This window comes from Sarcophilus harrisii, chromosome 2, assembly GCF_902635505.1.
Source record: "Sarcophilus harrisii chromosome 2, mSarHar1.11, whole genome shotgun sequence".
Lineage (NCBI taxonomy): Eukaryota > Metazoa > Chordata > Mammalia > Dasyuromorphia > Dasyuridae > Sarcophilus > Sarcophilus harrisii.
In genome coordinates, this window is record NC_045427.1 from 164,418,079 (window position 1) to 164,433,931 (window position 15,853).

General features: G+C 33.5%; 1 non-coding gene across 1 annotated transcript; it reads right to left on the minus strand.

Moving 5' to 3' along the window:
- Positions 1-2,251: 2,251 nt before the first annotated feature.
- On the minus strand, positions 2,252-2,358 carry LOC116422056. Its single transcript, XR_004232650.1, has one exon. It is a non-coding gene; the product is annotated as a U6 spliceosomal RNA (small nuclear RNA).
- Between the last annotated feature and the right edge of the window lie 13,495 nt (positions 2,359-15,853).

Sequence of the window (15,853 nt, forward strand, 5' to 3'; positions counted from 1 at the left end):
TTAATCTTGGCTGCATTTGTTTTGTTTGTGCAAAACCTTTTTAATTTAATGTAATCACAATTATCCATTTTGCATTTCATAATGTTCTCTTGTTCTTCTTTGGTCATAAATTCCTCCCTTCTCCACAGAACTGAGATGGTATCACCTTTTATGTCATGAGTCATGAACTCATTTCAACCTTATCTTTGAATAGGGTATTAGATGTTGGCTAATCCTTAGTTTCTGCCACACTATTTTTCCAAGAATTTTTGTCAAATAGTGAGTTCTTAGCTCAGAAGCTAAAGTCTTTGAATTTATCAAACACTAGATTACTATAGTCATTGACTATTGTGTCTTGTGAACATAACCTATTCAACTGATCCACTGTTCTGTTTCTTAGCCAGTACCAAATGGTTATTGATGATCACTGTTTTAGGTTTGGTACAATTAGGCCACTTTTGTTTGCATTTATTTTTCATTAATTTCCTTGAAATTCTTCACTTTTTGTTCTTCTAAATGAATATTATTATTTTTTCTACTTTATAAAGTGATTTCTTGGCTGTTTGTATGGCACTGAATAAGTAGATTAATTTAGGTAGAGTTGCCATTTTTATCATATTAGTTTGTAGAAGGCCAGAACTCTGGAAAAGTATACTTTAAATAAGGATACTTACAGCAGGGTGTTTACTCAATATGATTGATGAGATAATGGTTTTCTAGTTTACATATACTTAGTACTTAGCATGGTGATGTAATAGTTCTACAGTTGGCACATACTCAGTATGATGTAATGATGTAATTATAATAGAGAATTTAAGGGCTGAGAGAACTGGGGACAGAATCAAACTGTCACATACTGCACGAGGAGACTGGGAGAAATGCAGACTGAGATTGGGTCAGACTGAGACTGGGACCGAATAAGACTGGGACTGTGACACATACAGACTGTGAAGGAGATAATAAAGACTTTGGACTCATATTCCTGTCTATCTTCATGGAAACTATCCTGCTGACACCAAGGACCATCCAGAGGACCTCTAGAAAGATAGCCTGGACATCACACTTTGCTAAAATTATTGTTTTCATTAACTTTTTAGTGTCTTTAGGATTTTCCAAATATGTTATCATATCTTCTGCAAAAACACTTGTATTATGACCTCATTGTCAATTCAACTTCCTTCAATTTCTTTTTCTTCTCATATTGTTATTGTTAGCATTTCTAATACAATATTGAATATTTCTGGTGACAATGGGCATTCTTATTTTCCTCCTGATCTTACTGGAAAGGTTTCTAGTTTATCCCCATTACAAATAATGCTTATTGATGGTTTTAAATAGATGCTTCTCATCATTTTTCCCCCTGAAGCAGTTGGAGTTAAGTGATTTGCCCAAGGTCACACATCTATGAAGTGTTAAGTATCTAAGAACATATTTGAACTCAGGTCCTCCTGACTTCAGAGTTGGTGCTATATCCACTGGCCTTAGTCTCAGCAGGATAGTCACCATGAGGATGGACAGCAATAGAGTCCAAAGTCTTTATTGTTTCCTTCACAGTCTGTCTCCTTCATTAGCTCAGCCTATCCACAAGCACTTAATATTCTTCCAATTCATTAGATCTAACTTTATTTGTGTGAAAAGTGTTTTGTAATTTTGTTTATATAATTCCTGGTTTTGTCTTGGCAGATAAACTTCCGAATATTTTATATTACCTATACTTATTTCAAATGGTATTTCTCTTTCTATCTCTTGCTGTTGAACTTTGTGGGTAACATATTAAAAATGCCAGTGATTTCTGTGGGTTTATTTTATATCCTGAAATTTTGCTAAAGTTGTTAATTGTTTCTAGTAGTTCTTTAAATTGATTCTCTAGGATTCTCTAAATATGCCATTATATCATCTTCAAGGAGTGATAGTTTTGTTTCCTCATTACATACTCTAATTTCAATTCATTTTTCTTCTCTTATTGCTAAATTTACAATTTCTGGAACAATATGAAATAATAGTGGTTATAATGGACAACTTTGTTTCACTCCTGATAATACTTCCTGGTGGTTTTAGACAGATGCTACTTTTCATTTTAAGGGGAAGTCCACTTATTTCAATACTTTCTAGTGTTTTTGATAGGAATGGATGTTGTATTTTGTCAATTTTTTTTCTGCATCTATTGAGATAATGATATTTCTTTTAGTTTGCTATTTATGGTCAATTATTTTGATAGTTTTCCTGCTATTGAACCAGCCCTGCATTCCTGGTATAAATTCCACTTGGTCATAAAAATATGGAAAACTTCATGAAGTTGCATATTATCCTTGTCCAGGGACCATGCTAATCTTCTCTGTGTCATTCCAATTTTAGTGTATGTGCTGCCAAAGTAATCACTGTCTCTTTATTTTCTGTGTACTTTGCCCCAGCATCTTCTGTGCTTTACTAATGTGATTAAAGCTTCATTTTGTGACACAAATGTGGTTTTCTCTGTCAAGTACCTAAAAAACAAGATCATAATTCCATAAATTAATTAGCAAATCAATGGTGTAAAGTAGATGAAGATCTAGCAAAGGAACCTCATAAGGAATTAAAATGATAGGAAGATAACTAGAAGAGAGTATTGTCCTAAAAATCTAAAGAAAAGAGGGTATCAGGGAGGACATGATCAACAGCATCAAAGGCTATAGAGAAATCAAGGATGAAGATTAAGAAAAATCTATTTACACGTGGCAATTAAAAGATAATTAGGGGGACTCCTGGCCAAGATGGCAGAGAGGACACACACATCTATCTAAGTTCCATCTTGCTCTCAGAATATTTTTTTTTTCATGACAAAGCCTCGGAATTAGTGTTTGACTGAAAAAAAAAAAAACCCACAAATGATTACCAATAGAAGATATCCTCAAAATTCACCAGAAAAGGTCTATTTTTGCTTGCGGGCTGAGACAGTTAGATCAGGCACAAGCTGAAGGCAGGCAGCGGGAGTGCAGCAGGCAGTGAGAATATAGAAGGCAGCTCATACTGAGCAGACCTGAGCAGGGTGGGGTGTGATCTCAGCCATTTCTATGGGGAGAACTTTACCACAGTGTGGCTACTTTGCCCTGGCAGCAAGCCAGTAGATCAGCAGAGAAGCTATAAACACAGAGGGTAAAGACTATAACCCCTAAAATCTAGGATCTTTGGGACCTGGCTACAATCACACAGAGTGTCTCATCATACTCTCAGAGTCTCAGAGTGCAGATGTAGCACAGCCATTGCTGTCCTGCTAGTGCCTCACTCCTGCCCCCTGAAGTCGGTAGAGGAAGCTTGGTAATACCATCCAGCCCCCCCATTCCCAATCCCTCCCAAAAAAAAACAAAACTGCATTTTTTTTGTTAGTTTGTTTTCTTTGATTCTCCTTTGACAAAATGAGCAAAAAATTAAAATGGACTCTATTGATAGCTTCTATATGGATAGAAAGTAGACTTTAAACCCTGAGGAGACTAAAAACAGAGTGTCTCCAGAAGAATCCCCAAAGGGGGATATGATCTGATCCTCAACACACAAGATTCTTATAGAAGAAATTAAAAAGGCTCTCACAAGAGAGCTAGAAGAAAAATGGGAAAAGGAAAGGGAAGCTTGGCAAGAGGGTCTGGATAAGTCATCCCAGTCATTTAAAGATAGAGTGGATAAAGAAATCAAATCCTTGAAAAACAGAATTAGTGAACTGGAAAAGGTAAACAACTCCAAGGAAAACAGAATTAGTGAATTGGAAAAAGAAAATAGCTCTCTAAAAAATAAAATTGGCGAAATGGAAAAAAATTCCATAGAACAAAACAACTCATTTAAAAACTCAATTGGACAATTAGAAAAAGATATAAAAAAGTGAATGAAGAAAATTATTCATTAAAAATCAGAATTGAATAAATGGAATTGAATGACTCGAGGAGACACCAAGAATCAGTCAAGCAAAAACAAAAAAAAAAATGAAACAATTGGAAAAAAATGTCAAATACCTTCTTGGGAAAACAACAGACCTGGAAAACAGATTTAGGAGAGATAATTTGAGAATTATTGGACTTCCAGAAATATATGATGAAAAAAAGAGCCTGGACACTATTTTCCAGGAAATTATCAAAGAGAACTGCCTAGATGTTATAGAAACAGAGGGTAAAATAGACATTGAAAGAATTCACTGATCACCTACTGAAAGGGACCCTAAAATCAAAACTCCAAGAAATATTGTGGCTAAATTCCAGAATTATCAGACCAAGGAAAAAATACTACAAGCTACTAGAAAAAAAATCAATTCAAATATAGAGAAGCCAGAATAAGGATTACTCAGGATCTAGCAGCATCCACATTAAAGGTTGAAGGTACTGGAATCTGATATTCCAAAAGGCTAAGGAAGTTGGTATGTAGCCAAAAATAACTTACCCAGACAAAATGAGCATTTTTTCCCCAGGGAAGAAGATGGACATTCAATAAAATACGTTAATTTCATCTATTTCTGATGAAAAAATGTAACTAAACAAAAAGTTTGATCTCCAAATATAGGACTCAAGAGAAACTAAAAAGGTGAAAAGAAATCTTGGGAACTATATTTCCGTTATAAAGACATATAAAGAACACATGTGTAATTTCTTTAGAAACTAGAGGTGAAAGGAAATTGCACCCAAAAAAGGGTAAAATGGAAGTACTACATCTCACAAAGAAGCAAAGGAAACCTATTATATCTGAGAGAAAGAATGGAGGGGAATGAACATAGTGTGTATCTTACTCTCATCAGAATAGACTTAAAGAGAAAAATATCAGACATATTCGATTTATGGAGAAACTTCTCCCATCTCATTGAAAAGTGGGAGGGGAAAAGTGAAAAGGGAAGGAGTAAACTAAATAGAAGGGAATACAGAAATTGTGAGGAAAAAGGGTAAGATAGGGGGAGGAACTCTAAGATGGGGAGAGAATGCTAAAAAGGAAGGGCTGTGAGAAGCAAGTGGTGCTCACAAGTTTAATACTGGGGAGAGGAGTAAGGGGGAAGGAAAGGAGGAAGGCATAAGTAGGAGTTAACAAGATGGCAAGTAATACATAATTAGTAATTTTAACCATAAATGTGAATGGGGTAAACTCCCCATAAAGAGGAAGCAGTTAGCAGATTGGATTAAAAACCAGAATCCTACAATATGTTGTTTACAGGAAACACACTTGAAGCAGGGTGACACAAACAGAGTAAAGGTAAAAGGTTGGAGCAGAATCTATTATGCTTCAGATGAAGTAAAAAAAGCAAGAGTAGCCATCATCTCAGATCAAGCAAAAGCAAAAATTGATCTAATTAAAAGAGATAAGGAAGGGCACTATATATTGCTAAAGGGTAGCATAGCATAGCGTAGATAATGAAGTAATATCAATATTAAACATATGGACCAAGTGTAGTATCTAATTTCTTAAAAGAGAAATTAAGAGAGCTGAAAGAAGAAATAGAGAGCAAAACTATAATAGTGGGAGATTTCAACCTTGTACTCTCAGAATTAGATAAATCAAACCACAAAATAAATAAGAAAGAAGTCAGAGGTAAATGGAATAAATAGAATAAAATAGAATACTAGAAAAGTTAGATATGATAGATCTTTGGAGAAAACTAAATGGAGACAGAAAGGATTATACTTTCTTCTCAGCAGTTCATGGAACCTATACAAAAATTGACCATATATTAGGACATAAAAACTTCAAATTCAAATGCAGAAAGGCAGAAATAGTAAAGGCATCCTTTTCAGATCACCATGCAATGAAAATTATATTCAATAAAAGCCAGAGGAAAATAGACCAAAAAATAATTGGAAACTAAATAATCTGGGTAAATCTTGGGTAAAACAGCAAATCATAGACATAATTAGTAACTTCACCCAAGAAAATGACAATAATGAGACGTCATACCAAAATGTGTGGGATGCAGTCAAAGTAGTAATCAGGGGAAATTTTATTTCTCTAGAGGCCTACTTGCATAAAATAGAGAAAGAGAACTCACCACTAATGAAGAGGAAATTGGAGCAATAATTAGGAATTACTTTGCCCAACTTTATGCCAATGAATTTGATAACTTCAATGAAACGGAAGAATACCTTCAAAAAAATGAATATTGATGCAAAAATCTTAGATAAAATATTAGCAAAAAGATTATAGAGAATCTTCTCTGGGATAATATGCTATGATCAAGTAGGATTTATACCAGTTATGTAGGGCTGGTTCAATATTAGGAAAACTATTGGCATAATTGATGGCAACTAAAAATGCTAGAAAAGGAACAAATTAAAAGCCCCCAAACCAAATGAACAAAAACCATATGATCATCTCAATAGATGCAGAAAAAGCATTTGATAAAATCCAACATCCATTCCTAATAAAAACACTTGAGAGTATAGGAATAAAGGGACTTTTCCTTAAAATAGTCAGGAGCATATATTTAAAACCATCAGTAAGTATCATATGTAATGGTGATAAACTGGAATCATTCCCAGTAAAATCAGGAGTGCAACTAGGTTGCCCACTTTCACCATTATTAGTCAATATTGTATTAGAAATGCTAGCCTCGGCAATAAGAGTTGAGAAGGAGATTAAAGAAAGTAGAGTAGGTAATAAGGAAACCAAATTATTACTCTTTGCAAACAATATGATGGTATACTTAGAGAACCCCAGAGATTCTACTAAAAAGCTATTAGAAATAATTCACAACTTTAGCAAAGTTGCAGGTTACAAAATAAATCCACATAAATCCTTAGCATTTTTATATATCACCAACACAATCCAACAGCAAGAGATACAAAGAGAAATTATAATAAAAAAAAGTATTTGGTGAGCCTTGACATATTATATAAAAAGTATATTATATGATATTAATGAGAAGCACATTGTCAATAAAATAAATTCAAGTTAAAAAAAAAAAAAGATAATTAGGAACTTTGTAAAGAACAATTTGGGTTGAAAGATGAGGTTAGAAGCCAGAAAAAAGAGAGTGAGAGAAAATAAAGTGGAGAAAATTTTCAAATAATTTAGCCCAACAGAACCCCCCATCCCTCAAACTTTCATTTTATAACTATCCAGTAATTCTATTAAGCTGTCTGGAATGTTTCCTCCATAGTAACAAAATGAATTTCATCTTAAACCTTTTCTATTCTCACTTTCTTCATCTTCTTAGACTCAAACCTGTTTCCCTCATGATGACACTACTCCCCTGGACACCTGTTTTAGTACTGAGTATACTTTCTCACAAACCTTTTCACTCACGGGTCATAGTAACAGAGTTGGAATATTTATTGTGATCTAGTTCCTCTTCCAGGCTCTCCCAATTCTATCATTACTCAGAAACCTCTCATTATTTAACGTTCATTCAATCTATATTTATCACCCATCAATTTTTTGATGGCTGTTGTCTATAGACCTCTGAAACATTCTATTTCCTTTCTTAATGACTTTACTGTCTTGCTCTCCCTAAACTCTTCCCCTCAAACTAGGTGACTTTAACATATATTGATACTTACTTAAAGATCCTAATCTCTCAATTCCTTAATTTACACATTTCCTATGTGTACTCCTACAAGTTATACTTCAACTACACACAGATGGTCATAATTTTGCCCTCACTTACAAATGTTCTATATTCAGATTCATGAACTCTGAAATTATTTCATCTTATAATAATCTGTTGTCATTCTACCTCAATCTTTGCCTTGCAGTGCCAAACTGTTTTTCATTTTTATCATTTATCATTTAATTTTGATCATTACCTCCAGTGCTTTAACTCTTCAATTCTTTGCTAGACTCTCACTCTTTCACTTTTCAATTCACTTTTCTGTCTTGACTACCTAGGAAATCAGTTCCAGTCCTCTTGGCTTTACTTTTCTGAGTTCCTTGCCCCTTTATTCTATCAAAGATTTGACTTTCAAAATTCCTGTCTTGGATTGCTTCCACTATCTGTTGCCTTAATTATTACTCATATGCTGCTAAACAAGGCTGGAAAAAAATGTGAAAATTGGGAAGGTCCACTACAAATTTATGTTATATACTGTCTATTAGACCTTCCATTGTAGAAAGGAAATATTTTTTACTTCCCTGATCAATTCACTCACTGCATTTTTCGAAAATTTTTCTTCTATCCTTAAGCTTCCTACATCTCTCTCTCACTCAATGTTCTCAACTAAGAACCTTGCCTTATATTTCAATGAAGAATTGAAAATTTTCACAAGGAGCTCCATCTTTTCTCTTCATTTCATAATACTCAGATGCCTTCTGTCACTAATGCCTCTTTTACTCCTATTTCATAGGAAAGGGGAGCCTTTTTTCTTGCCCAAGAAAGTGACCTCATTCCATTTTGTCTTCTCCAGCAGAATTTCCTCTCTATCATCCCTACTCTAATCTAATTAGATTACTAGCTATAATTACTTCCTGTCTACTGGCTATTTCCCTACTGTCTACAAACATGTCCCTATCAGCCTTATACTTAAAAAAACTCTTGTCTGTCCATCTCAGCTAGCTAACATTTTATATCACTTGTCCCTTTTATGGCTAAACTCCTTAGGATGGTCATTCTTCTTATTCTTTCCTTCAAACTTCATTATTCAGTTTGAAGTCTTCAAAATAACTATGATCTCTTAATTGGTCATAAGAGTCTTTTTCAATTTTCAAAGGTTAATTTCTTCACCCCTTAGTCATTTTTTGATCACCCTCTTCTCTTCTTGATATTCTCTCTCTTCAGATTTTCAACACTATTCTGTCCTGGTTGTCCTCTTACCTATCTGCATGTTCTTTTCCAGTCTCTTTTGTTGGATTTTCATCATATAATACCTATCGTCAGTGAGTGTCCCCTAAGACTCTGTACCGTTTTCTTCTCTTTTTCCCTTATATATTTCACTTGTTAATCTTATCAACTCCCAATTGTCTCTGTGGCTTCCTATTATCTCCAAAATCAAATATAAATTTCAATTCAACTAAAAATATTTATCAAGAATGGTAAAAAAAAAAAAATCAAAGGATATGAATAGTCAATATTCAGATAATGAAAATAAAGTCAATTATAGTCATATAAAAATGATCTAAATAACTATTGATTAGAGAAATGCAAATTGAAACAACTTTGAGGTACCACCTTACATCTCTCAGATCTGCTAAGATGACAGGAAAAGATAATGATAACGGGAAAGTTGGGATACTAATGCATTTTTGGTGGAGTTCGGAAATGATGTAACCATTCTGGAGAGCAATTTGCAACTAAGTCAAACTGTGCATACTTTGACCCAGCAGCACCACTACTGGGTCCATATTTCGAGGAAATCATAAAGAAGGGAAAAGGATCCACATGTACAAAAATGTTTATAGTAGCTGTTTTTGTGGTAGCAAAGAATTGGAAAATGAGTAAATGCCCATTAATTGGACTGAATGGCTGAATAAATTGTGATATATGAAGTTAATGGAATATTATTATTTTATAAAAAATGATGAACAAGCTGATTTTACAAAGACCTGGAAATATTTACATGATGTTGAGTGAAACAAGCAGAATCAGGAATATATTTTACACAGTAACAGCAAGATTGTGCAATGATCAACTATGAAAGACTTGGTTCTTCTCAGTGGTTCAGTGATTCAAGGCAATCCCAATAAACTTTGGATAGAAAACATCTTCAGCATCCAGAAAGAGAACTATGAAGATTGAATATCAATACATGCTATGTTCACTTCTTTTTTTCCTTTTTTCCCTTTTGTTATGATTTTTCTCTCACAATATGATTCATAAAGAAATATGTATTGAAAAAGTTAATGATTTGCATTAATTCCAATGGACTTGTGATGGAGAGAGTGAGCTGCACTGAATGTGGATCACAATATAGTATTTTCACTTTTTTGTTATTTGCTTGCTTTTTGTTTTCTTTATCATTTTTTCCCTTTTTGATATGATTTTTTTCTGGTACAGCATGATAACTGTAGAAATATGTATAAAAGAATTGCATATGTTTAGCATATATTGGATTATTTGCCATCTAAGGGAAGGGGTAGGGGAAATGGAGGGAGAAAAAAATTGAAACACAAGGTTTTTCAAGAGCAAAAGCTGAAAACTATCTATGGATATATTTTGAAAATAAAAAGGTTTTAAAAAATAAATAAAGCTCCTCATAACCTGATCCCCTCCCTTCTTTACAGGCTTTTTACACTTAGTCTCCTCCATGTGCTCTACAATCTATTGCTACTGATATCCTTCCTTTTCCTTATCCATACACTTTATCTCTTGAACCCAAGGAATTTCACTGGATTATCTCTCTCCCAAATCCCCCATTTCTGGAACTCTTTTCTTCACCATCTTTGCCTCTTAACTTTCAAGTGTCAGCTAAAGTTTCACTGTCTGCCCAAAGCTTTTTGCAATTCAAAATCTTAGGGATTTTCCTCCAAGATGACTTCTAAGTTATCCTGCATGTATCTTAATTGTGCATAATTGTTTGTAATTTATCACCCCATTATGCTGTGAAATCCTTGAAGGTTTTTACTGGGGAATAGTAAACAAATTGTGGCACATAAATGTAACAGAACATTGCTATGCAATGCAAGCATGATGAATAAAAAGAAGAATGCAATGACGTACATAAACTGATACAAAGTGAAGTAATAAGTAGGATTAAGAAAACCATGTACATAATAACTACAACAATGTAAATGGACAGAGTAACCATAAAATTATGAACATAAATAGCAACTCCCTTCCTCAAAAAAATGATGTCTACTGACTAAAGGGATTAGGACAGAAAATGTTAATTGTAGAAAATTAGTGAACCACTCTGAATCCATTTTGTGCCTGGTTAAGTAATGTTCTATTCTATTATATGTCATGATTTATTTACCATTATCCCAATTAATTAATATTCCCTTAGTTTTGAGGGAATTGAAGGAATTGTCACAGTAAGAGGTAGTGGGAATTGAGTGAATTATATTGATTTCTTTTTGCTTCTCAATTCTGGATCTAGTTCAATTTCTCTTCTATTCAACGATGGGTTTAGTCTGACTGCTGTTTTGTGAGAAAACTTTTTGCAGCTGTAGAAACTGGGAGACAATTACATTGCATTGTTTGAATCAAGTTCTTCATGACTGGGAAGGTGAACCACCTTTTCTATTACTTAGAGCCCCTTAACTAAGGACCTAAGTTATACTGACCAGAAACCCAATCAGATTCAAAGATTGACACAAAGTTTTCTCACAATTGTACTTCTCAAACAATCCAAATGTATTATCTGAAAACTGGCCTGTACTAGTCAGTCTATTATACTTTCTATGTTGTCTTGATTATTTACAGATACCTGGAGAGTGAGCCACCTCTTTTTTTAAAATTTTTAAATTTTTTTACATTCGAGGAACTGATCCTCTTCACTTTCCTTTTCCCAACTTGGAAATCCCTAATTGATTGGCCTTATTTGATTAGTTGTTTTTAATGTATAAAGTCTGTCTCCTCCTGTATTTGGAGTCCAGTCCCAAGCTGGAAGGATGAGCTCATCTCAAGTTGTTTGTTTACCTCAGTCATTTTATCTTTGACTAACTACAGTCCTCATGTATGGAATATTGCCTATAATACCAGATTTATTTTATTTTTTTGATGTTGATCATTTAAAATTTTTTTTTTCCTTCTTGTTTTTAAAAAAAGTCCTACCTCAATAGGAAAGGTAGAGAAGGAATTCAAAGAATATCTATATGATATCAATCAAAATGTCTTTAAAGTAAAGAATATAACTTCTTGCAGGCAAATCTTTTTTTCTACTTACTGTTTGATAAAAATTGCTGGGAAAATTGGAAACTAATATGGCAGAAACTAGGCATTGACCCATACTTAACACCGTACACCAAGATAAGGTCAAAATGGGTTCATGACCTAGGCATAAAGAATGAAATTATTAATAAATTAGAGGAACACAGGATAGTTTACCTCTCAGACCTGTGAAAGGGGAAGGTCTTTATGACCAAAGAAGAACTAGAGATCATTACTGATCACAAAATAGAAAATTTCGATTATACCAAACTGAAAAGTTTTTGTACAAACAAAACTAATGCAGACAAGATTAGAAGGGAAGCAATAAACTGGGAAAATATTTTTACAGTCAAAGGTTCTGATAAAGGCCTCATTTCCAAAATATATAGAGAATTAACTCTAATTTATAAAAAATCAAGCCATTCTCCAATTGAAAAATGGTCAAAGGATATGAACAGATAATTCTCAGATGAAGAAATTGAAACTATTTCTAGTCATATGAAAAGATGCTCCAAGTCATTATTAATCAGAGAAATGCAAATTAAGACAACTCTAAGATACCACTACACACCTGTCAGATTGGCTAAGATGACAGGAAAAAATAATGATGATTGTTGGAGGGGATGCGGGAAAACTGGGACATTGATGCATTGTTGGTGGAGTTGTGAACGAATCCAACCATTTTGGAGAGTAGTTTGGAACTATGCTCAAAAAGTTATCAAACTGTGCATACCCTTTGATCCAGCAGTGTTACTACTGGGATTATATCCCAAAGAGATTATAAAGAAGGGAAAGGGACCTGTATGTGCACGAATGTTTGTGGCAGCCCTTTTTGTAGTGGCTAGAAACTGGAAACTGAATGGATGTCCATCAGTTGGAGAATGGCTGAATAAATTGTGGTATATGAAAATTATGGAATATTACTGTTCTGTAAGAAATGACCAACAGGATGATTTCAGAAAGGCCTGGAGAGACTTACACGAACTGATGCTGAGTGAAATGAGCAGGACCAGGAGATCATTATATACTTCAACAACAATACTATATGATGACCAGTTCTGATGGACCAGGCCATCCTCAGCAACGAGATCAACCAAATCATTTCTAATGGAGCAGTAATGAACTGAACTAGCTACGCCCAGAAAAAGAACTCTGGGAGATGACTAAAAACCATTACATTGAATTCCCAATCCCTATATTTATGCACACCTGCATTTTTTATTTCCTTCACAAGCTAATTGTACAATATTTCAGAGTCTGATTCTTTTTGTACAGCAAAATAACGTTTTGGTCATGTATACTTATTGTGTATCTAATTTATATTTTAATATATTTAACATCTACTGGTCATCCTGCCATCTAGGGGAGGGGGTGGGTGGGGAAGAGGTGAAAAATTGGAACAAGAGGTTTGGCAATTGTTAATGCTGTAAAGTTACCCATGCATATATCCTGTAAATAAAAGGCTATTAAATTAAAAAAAAATCTTTTTTTCTTTTACATTTCTCAGAACTTATCAGAATTCTTGGAACATAGTAAGTACTTATATATTTATTGATTGAATTTGCCCATTTGCTTACCATTTGGTATTGAATTTGCTTCTAGTTTTTGTTGTTGTTGTTGTTGTTTGTTTGTTTGTTTGTTTTTGGTGATTTCATATTCTAATTCTTTGAAAAAATATTTTAGTAGATTGTTCTTTTTATTCATTGTAGATAGTTTCTGGGTAAATTATCAATGATAAGTTTATTGGATCAAGCAGTATGATTGTTTTTGTAAGTTTACTTACAAACTTACTACCTATTTTCAGAAAGATTCAGTAAATTTGTAATTTCATTAGAAATGAGTGAATGCACAATTTTATCAAAACTATTTTTAGTGCTTTTAATTATTTTTGTTAATCTGATAGGTATGGTATATTTTAATTGTATCCCTTTTGATTATTAGTAAGGCTGAGAATTTTTTCAAGTGATCCTTAAGAATTTTTGTTTCCTCTTTGGAAAATTATCTGTTGATAATCTTTGATCATTTTTCCTTTGTGAACTAGAAGTTACCACTGTGACTTTAAGTGCTTTTAGATAATAAGCAATTAACCAACAACATTTATTAGCTGAAGTCCAGAATTACGATATAAAGGATAAAATTCTGCAAACATCTATAAGAAAATAATTCAAATATCAAACAGCTACAATCAGGATTACCCAAGACTTAGAGGCTTCCACATTAGAAGATCAGAGGACCTGGATATGATATCAGAAGGCAAAAAAACTTGAACTATAATCAAGAATCAAATACCCAGCAGAATTAAACATTATCTTTCAAAAGAAAAGATAGATATTCAGTGAAATAAGGGATTTTCAATAATTTCAGATAAAAAGACTAGAGCTAAATAGAAAATGTGATCTTCAGATACAAGACTCAAGAGAAGCATAAAAACATAAATGGAAGGAAAAATTATTTTTAAAGGTTAAATGTTTACATTCCTACATGGGAAGATGATAAATGTAACTCTTGAGAACTGTGTCTTTGTCAGGACAAAGGGGTATAGTTAGAGGTTGTAAAAACTGACATTGATGTGACAATATAAAAAAAAGGAATTAGGGGCAGAAAAGAGGCAGTTTGGTATATAAATTTATCTCATTTTATAAGAAAGCAGGAGGGGAAAGGGGGGGGGGGCTAAAAAAAGGGAGGGGAGAAGTAGAAAGGGAAAGGGATAAGAAAAAAAGAGGCTGAAAAAAAAGGTAGATTGAAGGAAATGGCCAGAAGCAAAACAGTGTGGAGGGAAAGACTAAGAGAAGAGAAAAAAATATAACCAAAAAATTGGGATGGTAGGAAATACAAAGTTAGTAATCTCAACATCTTTCAACATCTGGACAACATCTTTCAAGACATTAATAAAAACTATCCTAATATTGTAGAACCAGAGGATAAAATAGCCATTGAAAGAACCCACCAATCACTCACTGAAAGAGACCCCAAAATGAAAGCTCAGTGATATTATAGCTCAATTCCAGAATTATCAAATCAAGGAGAAAATATTGCAAGCAGTCAGGAAGAAAAAAAATTAAAATATCAAAGAGCCACAATCAAGATTACCCAGGACCTGGGAGATTCCACTTAAAAGGATCAAAAGTCCTGGAATATGATATTTTAGAGGGCAAAGAAACTTGGACTGCAGCCAAGAACCAACTATCCAATAAAATCAAACATGATCTTTCAGGGGAAAAGATGGATATTCAATGAAATAGGGGGTTTTCCATTATTTTTGATGAAAAACCAGAGCTGAACAGAAAATTTGATCTTCAAATACAGAGCTCAAGAGAAGCATAAGAGAATTAAAGAGGGTAAAAAATATTTTTTAAAGGTTAATTATTTACATCCCTCCTTGGGAAGATGATATGTGTAACTTCAGAACTATATCTTTCTTAGGATGTATACTTAGAGGGTATAGGTAGAAGTTGACTTTAATGTGATGATATAAAAGAGAAACTAAGGGTGGAAATGTTATTGTATTGGAAGAAGAGAAAAGAAGGGTAAAATGGAGTAAATTACTTCACATGAAGAAGCAAAATAAGACCTATTACAGTTGAGTGAAAGAAGGGAAAGGGATGAGCATTGTTTGAAATTTAATCTCATTGGATTTGGCTTAAAGAGAGAATATCTGAAATATTAGTTTGATTCAGAAATTTGTCTCACCCTAGAGAGAAGTAGGAGGGAGAAGAGGAAAAGAAAGGAGAAACTCATAAAATGGAGGGAAGAAGTTGAAGGAGAAAGGGATTAAAAAAAAAAGAGAAGGAGCTGAAAAGGGGAGCACAGATTGAGGCAAGTTCTGGTGAAAAGTAAAACACTGGTGAACAGGGAAAGGGGGAAAGGGAAAAAAAAAATTTAATTTGGGAAAAATAGGATGGTGGAAAATATAAAGTTAGTAATTTTAAATGTAAATGTGAATGAGATGAATTCTCCCATAAAACAGAAGCAGATAGCAGAATGGATTAAAAGCCATAATTTTATATTGTTTACAAGAAATACATTTGATAGAGAGATACATATAGAGTAAAGGTAAAAGGCAGGAGCAGAATCTTGTATGCTTCAACTGAAGTTAAAAATAAAAAAAGAAACAGGGGTGGTGATCATGAT